Consider the following 24,292-nt stretch of genomic DNA (forward strand, 5'->3'; position numbering starts at 1 on the left):
TTTTTAATGGTATTTGTTTTGTTTATTTATTTACCTACCCACTTATTTTTTATTGTTAAAATGTAAAAAAAAAAACAAAACACGGTATTGACTTTGCCTTAAAAAAGATTTTCCATAGCATTGTTTCCATATACTCACTCAAGCACATCTGAATAAAATATAATAAAATCATTAAATATATGTCTTTCTCACAGAGGAGGGCTAAATTTTTAAATCAACTTTCTGATACAAAATAGTAATGACCGCATTTTGTAAATGTGGCAAAATGCTCAAATAACTCAAATTTGGAGCTTTTGTTAAGTTTTATTTTGATCTTGAAATGCTGCTGCATAATCAAATAAGATTGAATTGGTCTTTTTGGAATAAAAGAGTTTAAAGCCAAACTCTCATATATTCCTTTCTAGGTTATCTGGAAGTTTTTTTTTTTCTTTTCACTTTCTAACTCTTCCTTCCCTTTCCCAAAGCCAGTTACCTGTTCTCCTAACCATTTTGCAGCCTAATGATTCACTCTTGGTAACTTGAAACCAAGCGCCAAACCGACCAGTCAGAACTGGACCTGGGGAAGTACAAGGGTGGAGATGAGCTGTGGAAAAATAATAATATGTGAACTTGTTAGAATGAGATTAGTAATGACTTTTTACATTAAAAGGATAATCTACAGTTGACTGTTGCTGCTAAGAATATTCATCCCATAACAAATCCTGTTTATTTACAGAGAAAAACATTTTCTGATAGCTGCTTTCCAATATTTAAATAAATAACTGTATCCTCAGAGATGGGCCAGCATAGCTCTCAACAGCAGTGCCAACAAAACCCATTGGCATTTGTTAGAAAACATGAGTTTTAGACCACAGTGTTAATTATGACCTTGTGACAATAAGAAATTATGAGATGAAATATATTAAATAAATGCAATATACATTACACATCTCTCAATCAGAATTCAATTTTACTAAGTGAACCAACAATTAATGAGCTTGGTCCCTTTAAGTCAAGAAAACATGGGCTGATTTCATTGTACTGGGTAAATAGGTCACTTCATATATTACAGTTTGGATCTGGAGTTTTCCTACGGGTCCATCTGTTACCAGGTTTGGTCACCAGCATGTGGTGCTCCGGGAGATGGTGAAACATATAGGAGATAGGCGTAGGAGGTCACTGGAGGTGTGCCCTTCAAGGAAATGATAGTGAACCCTTCCCCCACCTTTCCAGCTGCCATAAGATAAAAGCTTTGCCTCCTGACATGCTCATGCCTTGAAGAACTATGCTGTCACAGGTCCAAAGGTAACAGGGCCAAGCAATGAACTGAAACCTCTGAAACAATGAGCCCAAATAAGCCTTTTCTTTGTATAAGTTGTTTATCTGTGGTGTTTTGCCATAGTGACAGAAAACTGACAAATACCTTCATCACAACTGGTACATCTCATGTTGCCACAGTGGAATTCTTTCTGTCTTCTAGTCTGCTCATCTGTCCCATGAAATTGATGGCTTGAATGAAGATATGGGAAAGAAATATCTGAAGTTAGTGGGAAAAGTACTGGATTCTTCTTTGGATGTTATTCCATTCCTCATTAAAATATTCTCCAGCATACCAAGTGCTAGCATCAATAGGCAAGGAAGAGCACTTTGTCAATCCAACAGTATGGACCAAGTATGTACCAGTAGGTACCAAACAGTGGGAATTTCCTTTATAGCATTTAATTGTAGTGTTTTTCAGTTTCTCTTATCATTCAATAAAAATCATTCAATTCTACTCAAACAATTTACTGCACATTTTAGCCTGTCTAAAAGATGTAGATGTGTATTTGTGTTGAGAGAGATATAATTTAAAGCAATTCTTATGAGAAATCATTAAACAATTTATTTTTAAGATACTTAAGATAAATTTAACCCTCAAGATACAGTTGATTCTTCAACCCGATTTTACTTTTATGTACCTCAACAATAAAGAAGGAAGCCCCCCAGGGAAAGGAGCTATGGCTAAAATCACATCTGTTGCTCTATATCACCTTCCTCATGTGAAGCTCATCATTTTCTGTTTGGGTTCTTTCCATGGTCTCTGAACTTCACCTGCAGCCTTCTGTGTTCACCATTTCTTAACATGGGTGTCCTCCAAAAATTGAAAAATCTCAGGTATTTTGGTGTTTCTATCTTTGATGCAGTTGGGTATGCATCCTATTTATTTCAACATCATGGATTTAGGTATTTACAGTGAGTTAAAATGCAACAATTTGATGGCAAATCAAACACACCCAAGTATGGGATCCATGTCTTCTGGTTTTGCCTTGTGACATGCTTCTTCCATTAGTGTCAGAAGTGGCAATGGAAGCAAATGCAAACTGGACCATAAACATGTTTCCTTTTTTTCACTGGAATTGTAACTGGATGGCTGTAACTTCACAGAAGGATCAACCCATCATTTTGCATCAATGTGGTCATTTTAACCTGTAGATTGCTAAATTTTAGAGTGATGATGAAGGGACCACACGATGGTTCCACACTCAGGATGTGACCTGTCTACCTGGTTCATCAGAAGCAGGTGCATTACTGCTGAAAAGACCTGGGACAGGTCAACTTTTATAATAATGATAGTAGAATGGGCTGCCTGGGAAGGTCACCTAGTAGGACAGGAGGGGGTCTGTGTGTCCCTCCTGCATCAGTACATTTTAATTTCTTATTAATTTGATGGTCTTTTTTCAGTATATTCTTTCCCATGGTTCTTTATAGGTAATTATGCCATCTGGAAATAATGATCATCTTGTATTTTGTTTTCTAGTCATTATTTCTCTTGTTTTGGTTTCTTATCTATGGCTTTGATTAGTGCCTCCAGAAAAATTAGATAACAAATATAACAACAGGTGCTTTTTGTTTTACACCTGATTTTAATTGGATATTATTAAGAATAAAGTTGGCCATTGATTTGAGATTCAGACTGTTGCAGAAAACAATATATATTAATGAAATGTTATGTGTGCGTTCTAAAAAATATCTTTAAAATAAAATATGAGTGTAAATTGTTCTAAATTTTTTTTCCTGATTTCATTAAAATCACCAAGTTATTTATCCTTTTCTGAATTATTGGCAGAAAGTAGAATACAAATTGTTTTTTATTATTGAACTCATTCTGTATAATGCACAAGATTTTGAATATAAAACAGGTAAACCAGACTACCCTTTCAAGAATGCTAATCACTAAATATATTGTACACATTTTTGCCCTCCAAGAGATTGATATTCAACCATGATCCCAATCAGCAAGTTTCTCTTTCAACTAAAGAGAACAAATTATAACCCTTCTACTTCTGCAGTAAAAAGCAAATAGATTGCTGATTATACAGAAAGAGGAAACAGACACAGGACAGAGCATGCAGATTAAAAAGAAGCCATTCTTTCCTTTATCTAAGTAAATAGCACAGGCATTTTGAAAAGCACATTGAAGGAAGCAAACTGCTGTAAAAATCAGTTGAGAAAGACTTGTTAACTGAAAGCAAACTTTGAGCAATTATATTAGCAAGTAATTAGAATAATCTGTAAATAGTAAGGAGCTCACAACAAAGAAACCACAGGGATTCATAAGCTTTCTTTTCTGTGCCCATGATATTCTAGGCTTGTCCAAGTTAATCAGTAGTATATCTAGTATTGGAAAGGAAATAATGGGACAATAGGACTATGAACTTCTGTTACAAGGAGTAATTCAATGGCCTTAAATATAAAGTGCTCTGACACTGCAGTGGGAGAAAATTTGTCTCCAGCTGAGGTTTCAGAAAGTAAATGACTATTCTTGCCAAGAGTAGCTCTGTATATCTCTCTGTGTGTTAAAAGCATAACAAATTCACAAATGTAAGAATTTAGGTTTTGGACAAAATGCAGCAGAGACACTAAGTAAAAGGTGACCTGCCATGCAGTTATTAGGGACTCCCATATCCAACCAGCACTCTACACAATGTACTGAAAAGTGAGCCTCATAAAAGTCATGTGATAAAGGTTTGAGAAGGGTATCTTTTTGTGTAAAAGTGGTATGAGTTAGCCCCAGGGAACCTTTGGTCTAAGTCTTGGTCAAGGTACTTTCTATGTAGCCATGAGCAATTTCTCTGTGACTATTCTTTTTCATTTATAAAAAAGAGATAATAATATCCATCTTGAGAAGATATTACAGCTGAAGGAAATGTATGTGTATTATACCACAGGGTAAGTACTCAGTAAGAGATGATTTGTTACTTGATTATTATCAAAGCTATTTATGAGAAATATAACAGAATTATAAAAATATTGAAATAGAAATGGAGACAGACACAAAGGAGAGAAATATTCATGACAGAACACTGTGGGGCAAAAATCTTGTGAGACAAATAAAAAGTGTGAATAAAACTCAAAGATAGTTAAGCTCAGTATGCACGTGGGAAAGATATCCTCTAAAATCTACTAGCTCTTAGTCAAAATTAGTGAGGAAAATGGAAAATTTATATTAGAATCTAAAATATATGGTTCTTGTAAGATTTATGTACAAGTTAAGGTATTATGCATTGCTCCATTTTGAACTATTAATCTTTCATGAATTCTTTTTTGGTGTCCAAAAATTTCCTATTAAGTATCTACATAAGCTATTACCTCACCTGGGGCTTAATGGTTAATTTTTTGTATCCATTAATTTTTTTTGCACTCACTTAACTGGGCCACAAGGTGCTCAAATTAAACATTATTTCTCAATGTATCTGTGAGAGTGTTTCCAAATGAGATTAGCATTCAAATCAGTGGACTCAGTAAATTGCCCTTTGTGAATGAGTATCTTTCAATCAATTGAAGAGCTGAATAGAACAAAAAGTGGGCAAAAGAGGAATTTCCCTTTCACTTTTCTGCAACACTGCTTGAGCAGGAATGTTTTACTCCATTGTTTCCTGCCCCTGAACATTGGCTCTCTTGGATCTTGGGTCTTCAAGTTTGGATAAATTCATACCACCAGCTTTGGTGGTTCTCCATCTTACAGACAGAGGATTGTCACATTTCTCAATCTCCATAATTGCTTGAGACAATTCCTCACAACCACTCTCTCTTCACAAACACAATCTCTTGCTCTCTCTGCATAAACACACACATACACACACACACATACACACACACACATACACACACACACACACACACGTGCTTGTGCGCACACTGTATCATAGTGTTTTGGTCAGCATTGGACCACATATATGATGTGTTTCCATAAGATTGTAGTGCCTAGTGGTGCTATAGTCATATTTTTGTAAGTATACTTTGCGATGTTCTCACAACTAGGAAATCACTTGATGGAGTTCTCAGAACACAGCACTGTTCTTAAGCAATGCATGACTGCATATTAAATGTGGTTGGTTCTGATTCCCTGGAGAACCCTGATTAATATGGCAAGCAAACTAAGGAAGTCCTAATTCTCACAGAATCATATTTTAACAACATTATTTTTTTAACTTTATTCTCATTACATTGCATTTTAGTTATTTGTTTCAGTGCCTGTTTTTGACTGTCACTGTGAGTTCCTGAGAGCAGGTACAGTTTTAGTCATTTATGTTCCATAGCACCACATGTAGCATAGCATACAGAGCTGCTTTAGGGTCACTGTAACTTAGTACTAACCCTTTGTAAAGGCCCTGATCCACATCACTTGAAGCATATTAAATTTTAGTATCTATATTATGCCTCTTTAAAAAATATTTTAATATAAAATTTTAAAGATAATTTGGTTTTGAAATTTTCTTCTTGTTTGGTTCTGATTTCAATGTGCTCATATCCTTAAAATGCTCACCCAGGAATTCTTGCAAAGTGAAATGATCTAAATAAATTACAGTTGTCTTAAATGGTCATGAAATATTAATGTACATGAAACTTAAATGATGTTGGAACAATGTTCATTTTGGCAACAATTTAAATATTGATTACTTTTATTTCTCAGGGTTATTTCCTTTTTATATTTTGAATTCAGTTCGTAACTACTGCCAATTGTCTTTGAAGAGCTCAAAGCTTTAAGCACTAGGCCATGATTTACCTGCCCTGAAGACATACTGTCCATGTATTGGTATCACATATAATAGCATCAATTAGTATTTGTAAATTGTGTGGGTAATTTGAAATTATACTTATGCAGTTGGGGATAAGCCAAGCATTATCATAGTTTTGGTTCAGCTTTATTTTAATGGTGGCATACTAAGCTGTTTTACACATATTAATAAGTGGCTGTGTCAGTCATGATGTTGGCAAGTTAGGAAAGCAGCATTCCTAGAACTGGAGTTAAGCTGCCTGTCTGAATAGACCAGAAGCTAAGTCATCCTACAGCCAGTGGTCAGAGAGAAGCAGAAAACAGATGCTCTTTGGACTTGAAAGAGAGAAGCCAGGCCTCACACAGACAGGTGATATTAGGGCCAGATCCATGGCTAATTTTCATTAAGGGAGGGAAAGCTAGAAGGTGAGCTCACAAACCAGATTCCTCTGTCTTCCTCTCTCTTAGGGAAGCTTCCATGACAAATTGTTTCCCAAATGAACTATTAGTAACCGTAATGAACATCTGTTCCTGCAAGGGGCCATCTTATTCCTCAGATGTATTGTGGGAGAAAAGAAAAGAAAGGAAAAGTAAGGAAATTAAATAGTGGAGACAGGCATACAATAGAGCAATTGGACAGGACCCTAAATTGAGGTGTCTCCTATTTGCTTAGTCACCCCCCATTGGGGCAATCAGGTAAGTCCTTAAAGAGATGTTGCTGGTCCACCTGTGGGTCTCAGTTACTGTCTTCCCAGGAAAAGTCTCTGCATCTAAGGCCAAAATCTCAGTCCAGGCAGGCTGAAAATACAGTAGAATAGTTTTAAAGCCTTGGTCCAGATAAATATTAATCCCCAAATACTCTCAGTTTTCCACTTTAGATTTTTCTTATGGGAGTTTCTCTCACTTTGGTCTATGGTAAAGATCCTAAATGTTAAACCTGGGCAGGAGTTTCAGAAGACAGTTTATTTACAATTGAAAATCTCATTTGCCTTTATGATTCTTAAATATACTTGGATCACAGTTGAATCTTTAACTCTGAATTATACTTTAATTTTCATCAATTATTCAATTTTTTTCTTAAAATATGTTATCTATAGAATTACCAGCCTTCTGTTAGTGTAAAGTTAAAAGTTACACAAAGTACATATCTCTTGGAAATACTGCCTTCAGGAATTTGATGATCATGTCTGGGATAGATTGTCACCATCAAAACTCATGTGGAAATTTGGTCTGCCATTAGTACTCTTGACATACTGGGAATAACGTTAAGTACTTAAGAAGTAGTTAAGTCGTGAGGTATACACTCTCATGAAAGCATTAATGTAGCTTCCAAAAGTAAGGGCTAGTTAGACTGAGAAGTTTTTATAAAATGAATTAGGCATCCCTGGCTCAATCTCTTGCTTTCTCTCTCATCATATGACCTTTCTTTGGCACATTCCTGACTGTTTATGCATTTTTCTACTATGTATGGAGCAGTACATGGTCCTTACCAAAGCTGGCACCTTCTCTACCTCCATAACCATAAGCTAAAATAAGCTTATTTTGTTTATAAATTACATAGCACCGTGTATTTTGTTATAGCAACAGAAAATGGACTAAGACAATAGCCCTATCTAGATATTCTCTCTTACTATGGGCTTTTGCGAGATAGGCAAATGGCAAATGTTATAGTATGGTGGCTCTACTTTTTAACAAATGACTAGTGTGGGAACAAAACTAACATAAAGTCCCAAAGATTTAGGAGCAAGGGTTAGAAGATAACATGTATTGAGTGTCTGTATAGGCTGAGAATTCTAAATACCTATTTCTCTTCTAGTAAGTATTGCTTTCCCAACTTTATTTATCTGATCGATAACTCTGACAACTTTCAAAGCAAAATAGATATATAAATGTTATAGATAAAACCATATAACACAAGAAAGCTACAGATGATTTTGAGATACCTTTTTATGGGCTTAGCAACCTTCAGAGACACCTACATTCCAATGAGGTTAAGTTTAATAATTTCGTAGGGGTTTCAAGGTCTTTGCTGACTTCCCTACTTAGACAGCTTTATATCTCCTTCCTTTCCACATCTTTCCTCTGAAAATGTGGATCAGTGTTTGCACTGGAATAAAACATATGCTCATTTTCACCCACAAACTTCTTTCTTTTCTATTCTGTCACCTATGTAAATGTCACCAATGCTTCCAGGATCCCCCTCACAGTTCACTACTTTACAGAGTTCAGAAACTATGGGAATACTACAAAAAGTTTGTCATGACATGATTTTACCTATAACATGGTCACTGAAAACAGAGTACTTAAAACAACAATGTTATAATGAAGTCAGTGGACATTTAGGGCAAAGGAAGCTTTGAGGTTTTCTCTCTTTAGAATAAAACAAAGCACCTAGGTGAACTGAAACTTCAAATTCTAATTCCAAATATAAGAAGTGACATTTCTCCATGGGGCCCGAGGTCAGCAGTGTGGTTTTTAGTCCTCCATTTCATTACTTGAACATAAGCTTGACAAATTCCATTTTTAAAGTGATCAAGTTATAAAGTACTGTCCACAATACTTGAATCTGCGGTGATAACAACTCCAAATAAACTGCTAGAATTGAGAAATACAATAACCTTCATCTCCTTTTCTTTTCATGAAAGGAGACCATTCTTCACAAATTCTCTATAATTCAAAGTGAACCTCAGAAAGATGAACTGTAACAGTTAATATTTTCTGTACTGGCAGGACAAATAAGTATAACTGTAAAAGTCATATAATGTTCTAGTTTTGGATTACATTTGCATTCAGCAGAGATTTTTATGCTATAGTTTTATGAAAATAATAAAGTTGCCAGAATCTTATATATAGAAAGTTTTTATACTTAAGGTATTTTTAAATAAAATTTTTAAAATATATTACTTTAAGATTTAAGATGATGGAGACCAGATGAAATGCCAAAAACTGGGCATTTCATTTTTTCTTTTTATTTTTTTGGAAAAGAGCAAAGGGTTTTCTCTTTTCCAAGAGAAAAATACAGAACACTTACATATCTAAAAGACTATCATGATTATCATCATTAGAACCATTGCTTGCTTGCTTTCATGGTACTGGGGTTCAAAGCCAGGGCCTCGAACATGCTGGGCAAGTACTGCAAACTGAGCCCCAACCCCAGCTCCAAGAGCCATTGCTTTTAACCTAAGGTTGTTAGTCTGATAGGCATTTCCCTGTATACAGGTGTTTCAGTCAAGGTTCTCCACAGATGGAACTTATAGGCTACTTAGAAATACAAGGAGCTATTAGAGGAACTGGCTAACTCAATTATGGAGGTAAAAATCCCATAGTAGATGGTCTGCAAGCTAGAGAACCAAAGAAGTTGGTAGTATGACTCAGTCCAGTCTGAAGGCCCAAAAGCCCACAAGGGCTATTGGTAAAAGTCCTGGAGTTCAAAAGCCAGAGAATCTGGAGACCTGAAGTTCAAGGTTAAGAGAAGAGGACCTTTGTGGCCCTGAAAGAGAGAGCAGAATGTTTTTCTTCCTCCAGCTTTTTATTCCATCCAAACCAGCCATGTGGGTAGTGCCAGCCCCCACTGAGGACAGACCTTCCCCACTCATTCTACTAACTTTCACATCAATCTCCTTCAGAAACATCCTCACCAAATGACTGGGGCCACCCAATCATTCTAATCAAAGGCCAAACCACCTGTATATCCCTTTCAGCAGAAGAGGGAGGATGGGCCCAGGGCTAATTGAAGCATTGAGAATAATTAATGCAATGATTGAGAATAAATAATACTTTACCAGGTATCTGGGTATCTCTTACTTCAGTAAAACTGACACTTTAAAATTCAACCATCACAATAAGGGTAATTTATTTTTTTTTGGTTTAAAAAAAAATCCCACAAATTTGCATTACATATTTCTTACATGCTAGGCCCTGTGCTAGGCTGTGGTGGCCAAATACAGACATGGTTCTTGTCTTTGTGGACCATTCAGACTTGCAGAGGAGACAGAGTTATTCACATGATTACACCAAGCATAATTGCAAATTGAGATCAGGAAAAGAAGAATGTCCCCTGAGAAATATCCCTACGAAACTCAGTTCTGAAATTCCAACTTCTTTTTCTAGGTACCAGAAATGTAATAGTGAAGAACAGACATATTTCCACCCTCAAGGAGCTCAAATTATACTTAGAGAGAGTGATGTTATGTAAGCAAGTCTATCTATTTGTAAGACAAACCATCCCAAATTTTGGTTAGATTTATGGGGGAAATAGTACATAGTGATGAAGAACAACAAGGAGAGGGCCTTGTTTATATAAGGAGTAAGAGATGCTTTTATTAGAAGAGACAAGTGTGCTAAGAGGTGAACAGGATCCAGCCATTTAAAGTGTGTTAAGGGCAGACAAAGCATGTAGAAAGGCCTTCAAACAGAAAAGAGACCTTTCTGCCCAAAGGTCATGGATTAAGCCACAGATACTCTGACAGAGGAACGAAGAGAATAGAAACATAAAATGAGGTAATAGGTAATAGTGGTCAGATCATCAAAATCTTATAAGAAATGTCAATGGGTTTGGATTATACACTAAGCACAATGGAAAGGTATAAAGGGGATGGAAATAACTGAGAATATTTTTTTTTGGCTACTAAATAATGTGGGGAAGAAGAAAGACTTCTTAAAAATCAAATTACTGCTGTCTTCCAAGCAAGAAGGAATAGTGCATGGTACCAGAGTCGATACCAGGACAATAGAGGGAGATGGAGATATGAGCTATATTTTGAAGGAGGATCCAAAGAAGCTGCTGACAGATTAGCTGTGGAAAAGGAAAAAGATGAGGAAAATTTAAACTAAGGAAGACTACCAAGTTCCTGTTTTAAGTTGCGGAATGGATGCTATTGACATTTCTTGCAAATGAGACGTTTGAAAACAGAACAGGTTTGAACAGAAATGGGATGGGAAGATGTGAAGATTTAGAATTCACTGGCAGCCATGTAGATATTGAGAGGCCTGTGGAACATTCTATTTGGAGTGTTGAGGGTTCATTTAAATATGGATATAAGAAACTTAAAATGGACTTGGAGGCCTCAGCCCATAGACAACATGAAGTAATGGTATGAAAGAAGTAGTAAACCCGACAGAAAGCATGCAAAGAAGAGGAAAGAGGATCCAAGAGCAAGCTTTCAGGGGAAAAGCAGAACCAGCAAAGGAGACAGGGAAGGTGTGGCTAGTGAAGTCCAGGACACCAGACATCATGAAAGTAATAGAAGACAGTATTTCAGGAAATGTGTTGCGTTATTGAGAAGTCAAGTACTCTTCTCTTTTGTTCATTTACTGATTAACACATGGGAATTAATTTTAAAACATAACTGATGTATAAAAATAACATCATATAGCAATAATAATAAAAACTTATAATGGATAGAGTTTATTAAGTGATGTCATGTATGTTATCTCATTTGATCCCAACATCAAGTATATTTTATTTATTGATTTTATTATGCACTCAAAGTGAGTTTATGGAAAACTGAGGTTTGAAAATAAATCCAACATTTATTCAAAAGGTTTTGTGAATTCCTCTTATGAAAGGCACATTCTAGATTTTGTGTTATAGCTTTGACAGAAGAGAACACATCCCTGACCTCAACCTGCTTACTTCCCAATGAATACCATGCACAGTGTTCATAATGTACCACACAGCACTGGGACAGTTATTCAGTAGTGCAGAATTTTGAGTGCAAAGGTTTATTTTTAAGTGTTTTTGAAATAGTTTAGTGGTGTTCAGTATATTCACAATGTTGTATAAGAGTATCACTTTTTGAAACTCTTTCAAGTGTGATGAATCTAAATACCACTTTATGAGTTTGAGAACACATCACATTTACTAGGCTGAAAATGCTTGGTCACTATATTAAAATATAATATATGAAGGGGTCTATATGTTAAAACTTTAAAACATTTTATGTGTGGTCTGAGAATTCTTAATAATATAGATGCTTTCTAAGAAGTTAAAAAAGCAAGAAAATATGCCCTGTTTGTTTATAACTACATTTTTATCTATTGGGGCATTATCCTGATAGTTTACTGGTGCTTAATTGGAGTAGATGGGCTCCCCCATATTCCATACATGTTCTCTATTTTATTTTCATGGGTAAAGTAAGTTTTGTAACTTCTTTACCAAAAAGATTGCTTAATTTGCGCTTTTTCAAATAATACAAAAGAACAAAATCTTGCAGTATTTAATAGCACGTTCTTTATCTTCTTTTTCTTATCCTCTTTTCCTCTAGGAATTTATTCCTGTCCAAAATAATCTATGGATGTGTCAAAAATGTGGCATTATATCTGCAAAAAAGTCAGATAACGTTAGTGCTTGGTTGATTTATCAATATGTCTGGCAGTTGAAAGATTTATGTGTGGGTCATTCTGATAGGACACATGTAACATTGATTTTTGCAGCTGGATTCATACTAACTGGACTTGACTGTATAATCTTCTGTGGAGTCACTGACTCTTCAAAAAGCTGCTTTGCATTGATGCTTGTGTTCTGGATAAAACCCACAGTTTGAATTTCTTTACCCTTTGAAATGACATGAGGGTTTCTATGTTTATTTTTTTCTCTCTTTTTCTTTTTGCCTTTAGGAATTTACATTGGCTGAAGGACAGTTTCTTTTTAAGAATTGACCTTCATTGTTGCCACAGCTGAATCATTCTTGAAGTAACTTCTGCTTTACAAAGAGACTTTTATATAATATCTTCCCTAGCATTTCATAAGGTTAAAGATGAGCTTCAGGATCACCTTCAGGTATAGTTGGTACAGACTGCAGTCATTGGTATTTAAGTGCCAATGAATGGCTACTTTATTTCCATTAGAGGAAGAAAACAAAAGCCAAACTTAGATTCTGTTGAAGCAAGTTTAAACCAGACAAATGAATCCCAGTGTGGTGATGGCCCCTGCATAGGAGCATTCTGGAAAAACATGGGGTGTTGTCACAGTAAGGGTGGCCATCTTTTCACAAGGGACAGCTCATCCTGCATGTTTTTCAGTGGGCAGAGCATTCCAGGGACCAGAAATTTTCCCATATCCTACAAGATTTTTAATGTCCTGCTGGTCTCTTATATAGATGGAAAAAATGTTTATATTCTAAGCCTGGATTCTAAACACATTTTACAATAAGCATGATTTTGAATAGTTTTCCCTAAGGCAATTTTTGCAGAAATGTCAGAATTGAGCAAGTTGTGGAAATCTTCACTTTATCAGGACTTTATCAAAGACTTGCTTACATTTCATAAAATGATGTCCCTAGCAATCATGTGTCAATGACAACAATAGAGTAGGGAAAGGTCTGAGTCACTCCATACAAATAATTCAATATTCCTGCATTAATTTGAATTTAGAGCAGTCAGATTTCTGGAATTCTAAATATAGATGCAAGCATCTCTCTACTTGATTTTATTTTCTTTTGTAGTCATTACTATTTAAATATTGAAATGCCTATTATTTCACCTAAATTCATTTGATTTTTATTTTTATAATAAAATCAGATATTATGTCAATCTTAGTAACTTTATTTGGGTATAATTGATACCAAATGAGCACATATTTAAGGGGTATAAGTTTATGTATTTAGGCCATATGCAAACACCCATGATATAATTAATCACCACAAATGAGATAATCACTATAACTGAGATACAGTAGCTAAAATTTCATCTTAGAATGAAAAAAAGACCCAATACAAATATAAGAGAGCAAATAAATTTATATAAAGGTTATTAGATGAATACTAGAAAGAACAATTAACTTCTGATTTTGGTAACATGAAATAAGAGAAATTATAAAATCAGTCTGGAGGGTTTAGATGATGTCAATCTGTACAAATTACAATAATTTCCTCATCAACCATTTTGAAGGCACTAACTACTTATTTTGGAGAGAGTTGGAGAGACACCGACCAGCAACTCACTCTTTAGCCTGACTGACAAGTTTGATACAAAGATCTCTTTAATGATGGTTCTTACTGAGAGCCCCTCCCCAGATCCCTTGCATTATAATCATAGCCAAGAAGAGATTGTCATTCTGATAGAATAAGTAAACATGTCATAAGCAAAACTTGACCTCTTCATTCAAACCCCTATTTCTCCCCCGGCCCCGGATTTGTATCTATCCCCTGTGATGGCCCCACTGACTCAAAAAAAAAAAAATGAAGCATTCATTTTATTTTTGTCTGTGTTCATGTCTATTTAAGTATTGAAATCCATTAAACTTCTTTTCCCCAGAAAATTCGCATCACTAATGTTTGAAGTTTTAGTCTGCTTAGCATTCCTGCTATGGACAAAGCTGGTATTAAAGCACAGGAAAATTCAGATAGGCCATATATTCTTAATTTCCCTCTGCCTATACTCTGTGGTCTCCTTCCAGAGACCTCCAGGACCATGTACAAATGTGCCCTCTGGTGGTTGATGATCATCTCTTATTATTTTCATCATCAGCTCAGCTTTTCAGTGTATTCATTTCCTCTCTGAAATACTCATAGTAAAAAACAGCTAAATACATGAAGTTGCAGTAGGATCCTGGCCAGAAGCAAGAAAAATAAAATAAATATTCTCCTAATGTATGGAGATACTCTAGTGTAATAGCTTTGTACATACACTCTGGACCCAGAATTCTCAGGTTCAAATACCAGCTCTGCTGTTTACCTGCTATGACCTTGATCTACTTATTTAACCTCCACGACTTAATTTCTTCTGTAAAATGGTGATAGTGGCACTGGCCACACAAGACTGTGATGATGATGAACTCATACAAAATGCTTAGGATAGCATTCTGCTCATAGTTAACACTCAATAAATATTATTTGTTGTTGCTGGGATTGTGCTTCTGTTTCCAGGGCTACTCATTTATATTTAGTCATTTATTTTCCAAGGTGTTCATGTCAGACAGTAATTCAAATGCTTATCCTTAGTTTCCTCTGGTGCGTAAGAAAAAGTGGGAGACCTTTCACCAAATAACAAGTATGTGAAAATCACAAAAATTTCCCATGAGTTCACTACTTAAAAATATGTAGGACGCTTTCCTCTTTGTAGAAGGTAATCCAAGAGGGGCTTTGAGCAAGGCAGGTGAAGGTCGTCCTATTGGGGGACAAATCAGTAAATTAGTTCATACTGGCTTTATCTGCAAATTCAGTGACACTGCATAGAATTCTTGTAACCTTGCCGTATCTTTCTTTCTTCTATTTTGAATATTTGTTTCTTGCTTGTTGGAGAATAAAATTTCAACCTCCTAATCATACTGTCACACTAATATATCTTCTACCTCTTCATTACTGTTCATAATATCAGTGATTACCATCTCGCCCCAACATCAATTAGTGTTTGATGATGATTATGATGTTGATGTAGACAAAACAGAGGAGCCCTTGATTGTTCTGTCGCTCAGTCAGATTTCCAGGGTATATCTAAATGAAAACACTAGATGATTCATTTTGATTGAATTACCTAATAGTCAGGAAAACTGATTCCCCACTGTCCAAAATTCACTCAACTTTTGTTTGACTGTGGAGATACAGCCTAAATATTATGAAGATGCTAAACTTTTCTCTTCGGTAAGTAACGATAATATCAACATCAAGCTCCTTCTCTATTTATGTTGAAAATACTGGTATGACAACGGAAGAAATTCAGTGAGATTTAATACTTGTTCTTCAGTTTACATTTCTTTATATTTTATTTCTCTATTCCTTTCATTTTGGGGAGATTTTTATAGCAATCACTTTGTGGATTTTATTCCTGAATGATCTTAATGGCTGGATTCTGGACAATGGGTCAGAACAGGGCATTCAATGGCAGGTAAAGAGGATGTCTACAGGGCTTTTAATTCTGCCGTCAGCGGGTTTTCTCTTATCTCTTGGGATCCACTATAAAACACTACCATTTCATAAATTTTCTTATAATTGTTAAATCATACCAGAAATATACACTGAAAATCTTCAAAGAGCTAAAATATCTCTTTCATCTCTATAGATAGAATTGGAATGATACATTTTTATATCTGTCTAATTACATTGCTTACATTTGCCATATTTTCCAATAGAAACAGGAACAAATCCTATGAAAGCTGCTAGGAGGTCCCCAAAGGACAGTGTGATAACTTGTTTAAAGACAGCAAACTTGAGAGAAATTGGTAATTGTCCATACCTCAAAGGATCCCTTTCTCAGAATAATGCTATTGGAGCTACACGGCTTTACTCTTTTCCCTTACAACAGAGGATTCAGAAGTATTGGAGAGGTCTCAGTAAATCATCATTCTTTCATGATCAATTTAAATTAATCATTTGAGCAAGGCAATGTGCACTACATATATCACATGGAAGAATTCATCATAGTGTCACTTGCTTAAAATAAAAGATAACCCCTATTATCAGAAAAGCTCTGTAGGATGGGGAAGGGAAAGTTATAAAAGGAGACTGGTTGGAGAAAAGAAAGGAAAAAAATAGATAGAAATGAAACAGATGATAAAGACAGGGAGGCATTGTAATATTTAAATGCTACAGTCTATCTATCTTTGTTCGCTTATCATGCTTGACAGTGCAAATGAACAGCAGAGTGGGAAAGGCACAGTATGTTAAATTATTATGGATATGTCAGATAAGCAGTTTGTCTAATGTTTCCATCTCTGCTGGAAGGCTGGCTTAAAACTGTGTGACCTATTCTTCAGAGAGTCAAAGATAAACTCTAGCAATTGTGTAATTCCTCCCACTCTGATAGAGATAAATATGCTCATATTTTTCCTAGCTAATCCTTCTTGTTGGATGATAACATAAGGCTGCATCCATATGACATACAAAGATTTGAGATATCTGGACAAGCACCCAGCCTTCTGCAATACTGTCTGTCCATTGGGTCATCTTATCAGGGGTCTTTTAAGATAGAATGAGTTTGTTGCAAGCTAATGCAAAAATGAAGTCACAAACCTAGATTTTCTAAGGCAGTGGTACCAATCCTTGTTTTGTACCCAAAACAAATAACAACAACCAAAAACTTGCATGGAAAAGCTTTTTTTTTTTAAATGCTGATATTCATCCACTATTGAAGACAAATTAAATCATTCTCTCAGGGTATAGCATCTGGGAATCTGTGCTTTTTTAAACTTCCAAAGCGATTCTTTTAAAAGTGCAAACAGATTTAAGAACCATTGTCTTAAAAGTTTTGAAAATGGTGTGTTCAAATCTTGTCACATTTCACCCAAACACTAGATTTCCTAAATTTTCAGAGCATTTTGTGTAATCAGAGATTGAGTCAAAAATATGTGTAAGAACATACCAGTAATGAGAAAGGATATTGAATCAGTAATCAGAAACCTCCAAACAATAAAAAGTTCCAGGACAATGACTTCATTGATAAATTCTCCCAAATATTTAAAGAATAATTATGCTGGTTTTTCTCAAACTCTTCCAAAAAATTGGAAATTTGAGTTTGGGTTGCTGAAGGCAGTTTCCAAACTCAGCCACTTTGGGTCTACCTTCTGTCTTCCTTGGTGACATGGGATAGGCAAGCTCCTGGGCACTAGAGAAGGTTCAGGAGTGGAGAGGTGCCATTTTCCTCCACTGCCACCCCTAAAAGACCACGTCCCAGGCCCAGAGATCCTCCTTCTGGTTTCCAGTCTATTCCCTGCCCCATCAGCTATAGGTGCATACAAGTTATCAACAGGTATACACAAAATTCTCAGCACCAGTCATCGCCAGAAATGCACAAATTAGAGCCACAATCTATCAGTTCACTCTTGCTAGGATGGATCATGTCAAAATGATAAAACAAACAAACAAGTACTGTTGAGGAGATATGGAGAAAAGGAGGGAACACTTGCACACTGTCAGTATGAATGTAAATTGATACAGCCATTGTTGAAAACAGTAAGCATGTTTATTAAAAAAAAAAAATAGGCAGGCATGGTGACACATGCCTGTAATTGCAGTGGCTCAGGAATCTGAGGCAGGAGGATCTCAAATTCAAAGTTAGCCTCACTAACTTAACAAGGCCCTCAGCAGCTTGAGGAGTACCTGTCTCAAAATTAAAAACTAAATAAAAAGGGTTGAGGATGTGGCTCAGTGGTTAAACACTCCTGGTTTCAATCCCTGGTACCAAAAAGAAAAAAAAATTAGTTGAACTTCTGATGAAACAATCTCACTTTTAAGCATATATTCAAAGGAAATGAAATCAGTACCTTGAAAATATATATGCACTCCCAATTTCCCTGCACTATTACCCACAAGAGACAGGACATGAAATCAGTCTATTGATGCATGAATAGATAAAGAAAATGTTACTTATCCATCTTTATATTATCTATCTATCTATCTATCTATCTATCTATCTATCTATCTATCTATCTATCCATATGCCTATCTGTTCATAATCAAATCTATCTAAATGAAATATTACTCAGCCTGAAAAAAGAAGGAAATTCTGCCATTTTTGTTAACTCAGATGAACTTAGAGGATATGCTGCATGAAATAGACTAATCTTAAAAAGACAAACACACATTATCCCACTTCTGTATGGAATTTAAATAAGTGGAATTCATAGAAGCAGACTTAAGAATAGTGGCTGCTGGTTGCTGGGAGAGGAGGAAATGCAAAGGTATTGTTCAAAGGGTACAAGGTTTCAGTTATATCCAATTAATAAGTTCTTGAGGTCATGTGCAGCTTTGGTGATGATAGTCAATCATACTCTACTGTATACCTGAAATGTGCTAAGAAATAGGTTAAAGTTCTCACCACAATAAATAAAAAGGTAACAATATGAAGAGATGAATATGTTGATTCCTTTAACTATGGTAATCTTTTCACAATGTACATATGTATCAAAAATTGTGCTGCACATCTTAAATGATTTTGTATGTCAATTATTCCTCAATAAAAGAAGGGGAAAAAAGCATATATGTGTTAAAAAGTGAGACATCAATCCAAAAAGAAACAAAATAATGGAACTGAGAAGGAAACAACACTGAAGACACTAAATTGAACTCAGTTCGACAAATGATTTTTTGAGCACTTATTAATTCCAATAGGTTCTATTTTCATTGAGCAATAAGCAGAAGTAAATCAGGTAAATAAGAAGTCTCACTCTTATTAATTTATCAAGAATAGTGGTCAACATTTATACATGCTTTTTGAACATAAGATAATACAAGCACAGTGGATATATTGGGAATACAGACAAGTATTAAAGAAAATATTTTGAGAACACGAATCTCATGAAAATTGAAGAGAGATCTTAAAGTAGAGGTAAGAGATCAGGGGAAGGTCAGAGGGAAGGAAAAGGAGAAATATTGGGGAATAAAATTGGCCAAATAATATTGTTATAGTGTGTGCATGTAAGAATATGTAACAAAAAATCCTGCCACTATGTACAACTATTATGCACCTATAAAAATATGGAAAAAAATATCTTCATCTCTTTAAAGACCACGGAAGTCTGTGACTACACTGGAATGTTTAAAAACAAAGTAGAGTCACATCTGTCTGGCAGGGACACAGCCTGTTGCTGTTGCATCTTTACCATTCTGTAATTTGATGTGGCTTCTACTCCAGGGTTTCTCCAATTTCCCCAAATCCTCTAATTATCTATTGCTGCTTCCTCATAATTAATTAAAGAGGAAATTCTGCTAATTAAGTCTGAACCAGGATTCTGTATTACATCTTTCCCTTTGCCCTTCATGTCATTACTTCAATGCATTTTAGCCTTGAACTGGAACTTGTGGGTTTGCTATTGTAGTCCTGCATATTGCATTTTATTCTAGAAGAATACAGAGAAATGTAATTAATAATAGTTTAAAATTCACTTGCAGAAATGAATCAATAGTTGACTTCACTTACTGATTAAAATAGTTTTCATGAGGTATAGTGGCAGAACTTTAATTATAATTAAGGATTTTTTTTTGTCTCTAAGTTTCAAAGGACCCTGTGGATTAATTAGTCCTTATGATGTCCCCATAGAAAATAGGGTAGAGATGTTCCATTGGATCTTATTTTTCACTTTCTCCTCATTAGTCACAAATTCAAAATATATATTGAGCTACTATTCAGAGTAAGAAACTGTGCTAGATGTTGAAAATACTACAACGAAAAAATTTTAAAAACATTCCAGTGAAAACAGATTGTAATAATATAATATTGGTGGGAAATAAGTTCCATTATAAAATTAAGCAGGACGCAAGAAGAGAGAGTCAAGAGTTGCCATTTTATTTGAGATGAACAAAAAAGGTTTCTATGAAAATGTGACTTCAGACATAGCTAGCCCTGGAGAGAAAAAGAGGTAAAGCAGACACTCTTCCTCTAGACATTTCTCTGAAATATTTCTCCAAAATATTTCTCCAAAATATGTAGTAGAGAATATCTAGAGGAAACATCCTGTCTAAAGACCTGAGCCAAGGGAGTACTTGGCATATCAGAGAGGTGGAAGTGCTGGATTGTTGCAAGAAAAGAGGCTTGTGCCTCTTTTCCATGTGAAACAGTCAGCCCTCCTGCTTTCTTCTGTATTCTGTACGCTGCTGATCTTGCTCTATAAGTAGGCATTTGAGAAAGACTTGGAGTTCCTAATTTTAGTTTGGCAGTCTTAATAGAAGGAATGTTCTGTATTAGTCAGGGACCTGAAACAAGAAATGAGGCAGACTCAACAAGGATTGTTCAAAGGGTTTAAGTAAGGAAGTATTTACAGAGGGGTGATCACATCAGGAAACCACCACCTGAAGGCTAAGGAGAGAAGATGGTTTTACTGGACTCTAGATGTACACTTAGCAGGAGCAGTAGTGGCAGATCAGACAGCCCCTGTTAGATGGAGACTCAGAGGGAAAGTACAGGGGTTGCAATGACCAACCTCCCTCTCCTGTCCCATTCCTATCTTCTATCAGTAACCCCATTGGTCCAATTTGCCTGGATATCACAAGACAAGGAGCCCTGGTAACTTACTCTTCAGGGTTCAACATCCTTAAGCAGAGAGAAGAATAAAAAGTAGATCAGGCCCATGCATGATGCCACATTCCTACAATATCCAAGATTCAAGGGGCCAAGGAAGGAGAATTGCAAGTTCCAGAATGGTCTTAGCAACTTAGTGAGAACCTATCTAAGGAAAAAATAAAAATAAAAAGCCTTGCAAAGCCATGGGTGGTATGTAGCTCAGTGGTAGTGCACCTCTGGGTTTAGTCCCTGGAACCACACACACAAAAATAAGTTGGATCAGGGGAGGGAGTGAAAGGCAAGCAGAAACTGGCACACTCTGTAATGCTGCATTTCATCTATATTTTATTGGGTTTTTAGTTCAGAAGCAATTATAGCAGCAATAGCTAACAAGAGTCAAATAAGTATGCAAATATGTTACATGTTGTAAGGAATCAAGAACATATTCTTCTAATCATTAAAAATTCAGATGGCTATGAAACTCCAAAGCAATTCAGATGTTTTTAATCTACTCCCCCAAAGAGAAGTTTGTGTGCATGTATAGACCACTTATTTATTTTAATTATGCATTTATCTATGTCTAATATATTATCTTGAGGGTCTGAAGAAATTTTGTTCAAGTGCATAGTCTTAGACATTACTTGTTGATTTCTGTTTTAGGTCTCTAGCCCTTTGCATGTAAGATGCATGCAACTTAGTCTCACTCTTGTTGTCTAACAAAAAGCATGTATCTGATGACTTTATGCAAGACAGAGATTTCTGCACATTTCTCACTAGCCTTCAAGATCGCTGTGTTTCCTTAGATTCTTCATGGAGCTTAGAGTCACAATTTCACTATCAAATTTCTTATTTGGAGGCTATTGAAAATCAGAGATGACATCAATTTATACCTGTCACAATATTTGCTAGAGAGGGTTTTGGTTGATAAGAATTTGAAGTGAATTGTATTATTATACAGTAAGCTATGATTTTAACCAGACAGCACAAAACTGCCTTGGCAAGGAAGTTTCCCAAAGGTTATCTGTTTGAATTCTAAGAATATTCTTCCAGTATTCTAATATCTTACAAGTCTCTGTGCTCATTTCAATGATGTACCAAAATGTTCCCCAACAAAGGAGGTTTTCTTTGTCCATTATTTAATGATTTCATGGGATAAGAAAAGAAGGTAGAATGGATTTTCCTTTCCAGAGTTAAAGAACAGCTTAGATAAGAACATTTATCTAACAAACCCCTTCCCCAGACCAGGACCAGTGTTACTGGCACACATTTAAAGTGAGGAATCATCAGTGCCCTTGTAGCTGCATGACCTTAGGTAATAGGCCTCCCCATTCCAGGGTCTGTAGGTTCAAAGGAAGAGGTAAAACTTGGCTAAAGAAGAAAATTGGAGTTAAATGACAACCATTATCAACCTACTCTTATGGGTTGATAATGGGCTATAGGGGTAATGACCAAACAAACTCCATTTTACCCTGAGACTCTGTTAGAAAAATGATTTTCTAGATGTTAGTAACCCTGCTTTAACTTGTACTCAACTAGGGTCATTTTGACCTACTTCCCCTTCTGCTTATGATTTTAGATCTCATGATGTCTGTTTATGGTTTTGAATCATAGCCACAGCCACTTAGAAATTAATGTGGTTTATTACTATAAAGGTGGACTCTAACCCTTGGAGGGTGGTGAGGAATATAGACTTGCAGCCTGCCTCCTTGTTGGGCCAGCGGGTGCCCAGCCTCCTGGTGAATAAAGATAGTTCTATCACCTGCTCCTGCTTTAAGATTGACTTGGTAATTTATTGCAATCTCACCACAACACTACTTCAAATACCAAAGATGTCCAACATTAAAGAATCCACAGAACATGCAAATCAGAAAGGACTTGGTAAGCTAATGGTCTTGACTGCCCCCAAAACAGAATTGAGGAGTGGCAAGGAAACAGAGTATGTTACTAATCACTCTGTCACCATTTCACTAAGGAGGACACTGGTGCTAGTAAAGAATGAGCACCTGGTTTATGTGCTGCCAAGGTAAGTGGTATTAAAGCGATAGTAGACCAGCCTTCCCAGAATCAGAGGCTGAGACAGGGATTCTGATGCATGGAATTTCCTGAGGGATTGCCCTCAGTAAACACTTCTATCTCAATGAGGGATGCAGGGAGAATGAAAAAGCCCAGGAGGATGCTCTGGGACAAGTGTAATCATGATCAAATCCATGGTCATCTTGGAACACTGCAGAGGTGACCACAGCTCAAGAAAAAGGGTTGGCACTTTGTACACATAGAATATTGAATGTCCCCAGCTTGTTAATGGGGGAGAGGCATAACTTCCTATGTGAGGCAGCTCTAGAGGCAGCTAAAACAGCTGATTCAAATTGAAGGGTGGTATACTAACCCAATAATGGGATTCTGGACAGAGGACCCCTAGATTCTTCCATGGACTCCATATTTGAACTCAGGTCTCCAGACTCCTACATGCCTTCTGTACAATGTGTCTTATGGTCCACAGAATACCTCCTCCTCCCTCCCACCCACTACTATCACGTGCATGCGCGCACACACACACACACACAAACACACACACACACATCACATCTGAACTCAACCTCTTATGCTTCCTTCCTTCTCATCCTTATAGGAAATGAGGTAAAACAAGTTGAATGGGACACCCAACATTCTTCCTGCCCCTGTCAAAGTCGTTTCTCCAACTGCTCATATTTGTGAGAAGTGTTGCTCAGTGTCCCTGAAAGCACCAGGGGAGTGCTTTGAAATGCTGTACTATTTTGTGTCCTTGAATTAGTGTGGATTTGGGGATTGTCAATAGTGATAAATCTAAAATTCACTTTCTCAGCCTGGGTCCCCAGTCTACTACTTCGGCCTTAACAGAAGATATTGGACAAAACATTTAGACAAAACAAATCCACTTAAAAACAATACACTGAAAATGTAAAAATAATGGAAAAGAGAGCTATGCCACAGGGGGAGATTCAAGTAATCACATGCCTTAAATAATAGAAGTCTGTGGATTCATGCTGGCGACCTAAGTAGGTCACCTAATCGGTTGTTTACTGTGCTGCTGGATGTGAAGCATGATAAAGTAAGCAGGGAAGAAACAGTTTGAGCTCCATCTCCATAACAACAGAGAAGAGAACAATTACAAGAGACCCTGGCCCCACCACCTCCACAAAAGCAGTTTTAACCTCAGAGCAATGAGGAGTGACATAGCAAACCACCCGCTGATGTCTGAACAATACAGGGCATGGAGCCAGGTGAAAACTTTCCCTTTCCAGAGGACTCAAGACTTTGATCCATGGACAGATTTGCTGAACCAGCGGAAGCTTTGAAAGGACC

At 36.2% G+C, this 24,292-nt stretch overlaps 1 long non-coding RNA gene across 1 annotated transcript in view; it reads right to left on the reverse strand.

The window, feature by feature from the left end:
* Nucleotides 1–449: 449 nt before the first annotated feature.
* LOC120891862 (uncharacterized) overlaps nucleotides 450–24,292 on the reverse strand; it is a 284,577-nt gene continuing 260,734 nt past the window's right edge. Inside the window, exons 6-7 of the long non-coding RNA XR_013435271.1 lie at nucleotides 1,403–1,488; nucleotides 450–583 (exon numbers count right to left, since the gene is read on the reverse strand). This is a non-coding gene — a long non-coding RNA (uncharacterized LOC120891862). The remainder of the gene's footprint in view (nucleotides 584–1,402; nucleotides 1,489–24,292) is intronic.

Source organism: Ictidomys tridecemlineatus, chromosome 2 (assembly GCF_052094955.1).
Source record: "Ictidomys tridecemlineatus isolate mIctTri1 chromosome 2, mIctTri1.hap1, whole genome shotgun sequence".
Classification (NCBI taxonomy): domain Eukaryota; kingdom Metazoa; phylum Chordata; class Mammalia; order Rodentia; family Sciuridae; genus Ictidomys; species Ictidomys tridecemlineatus.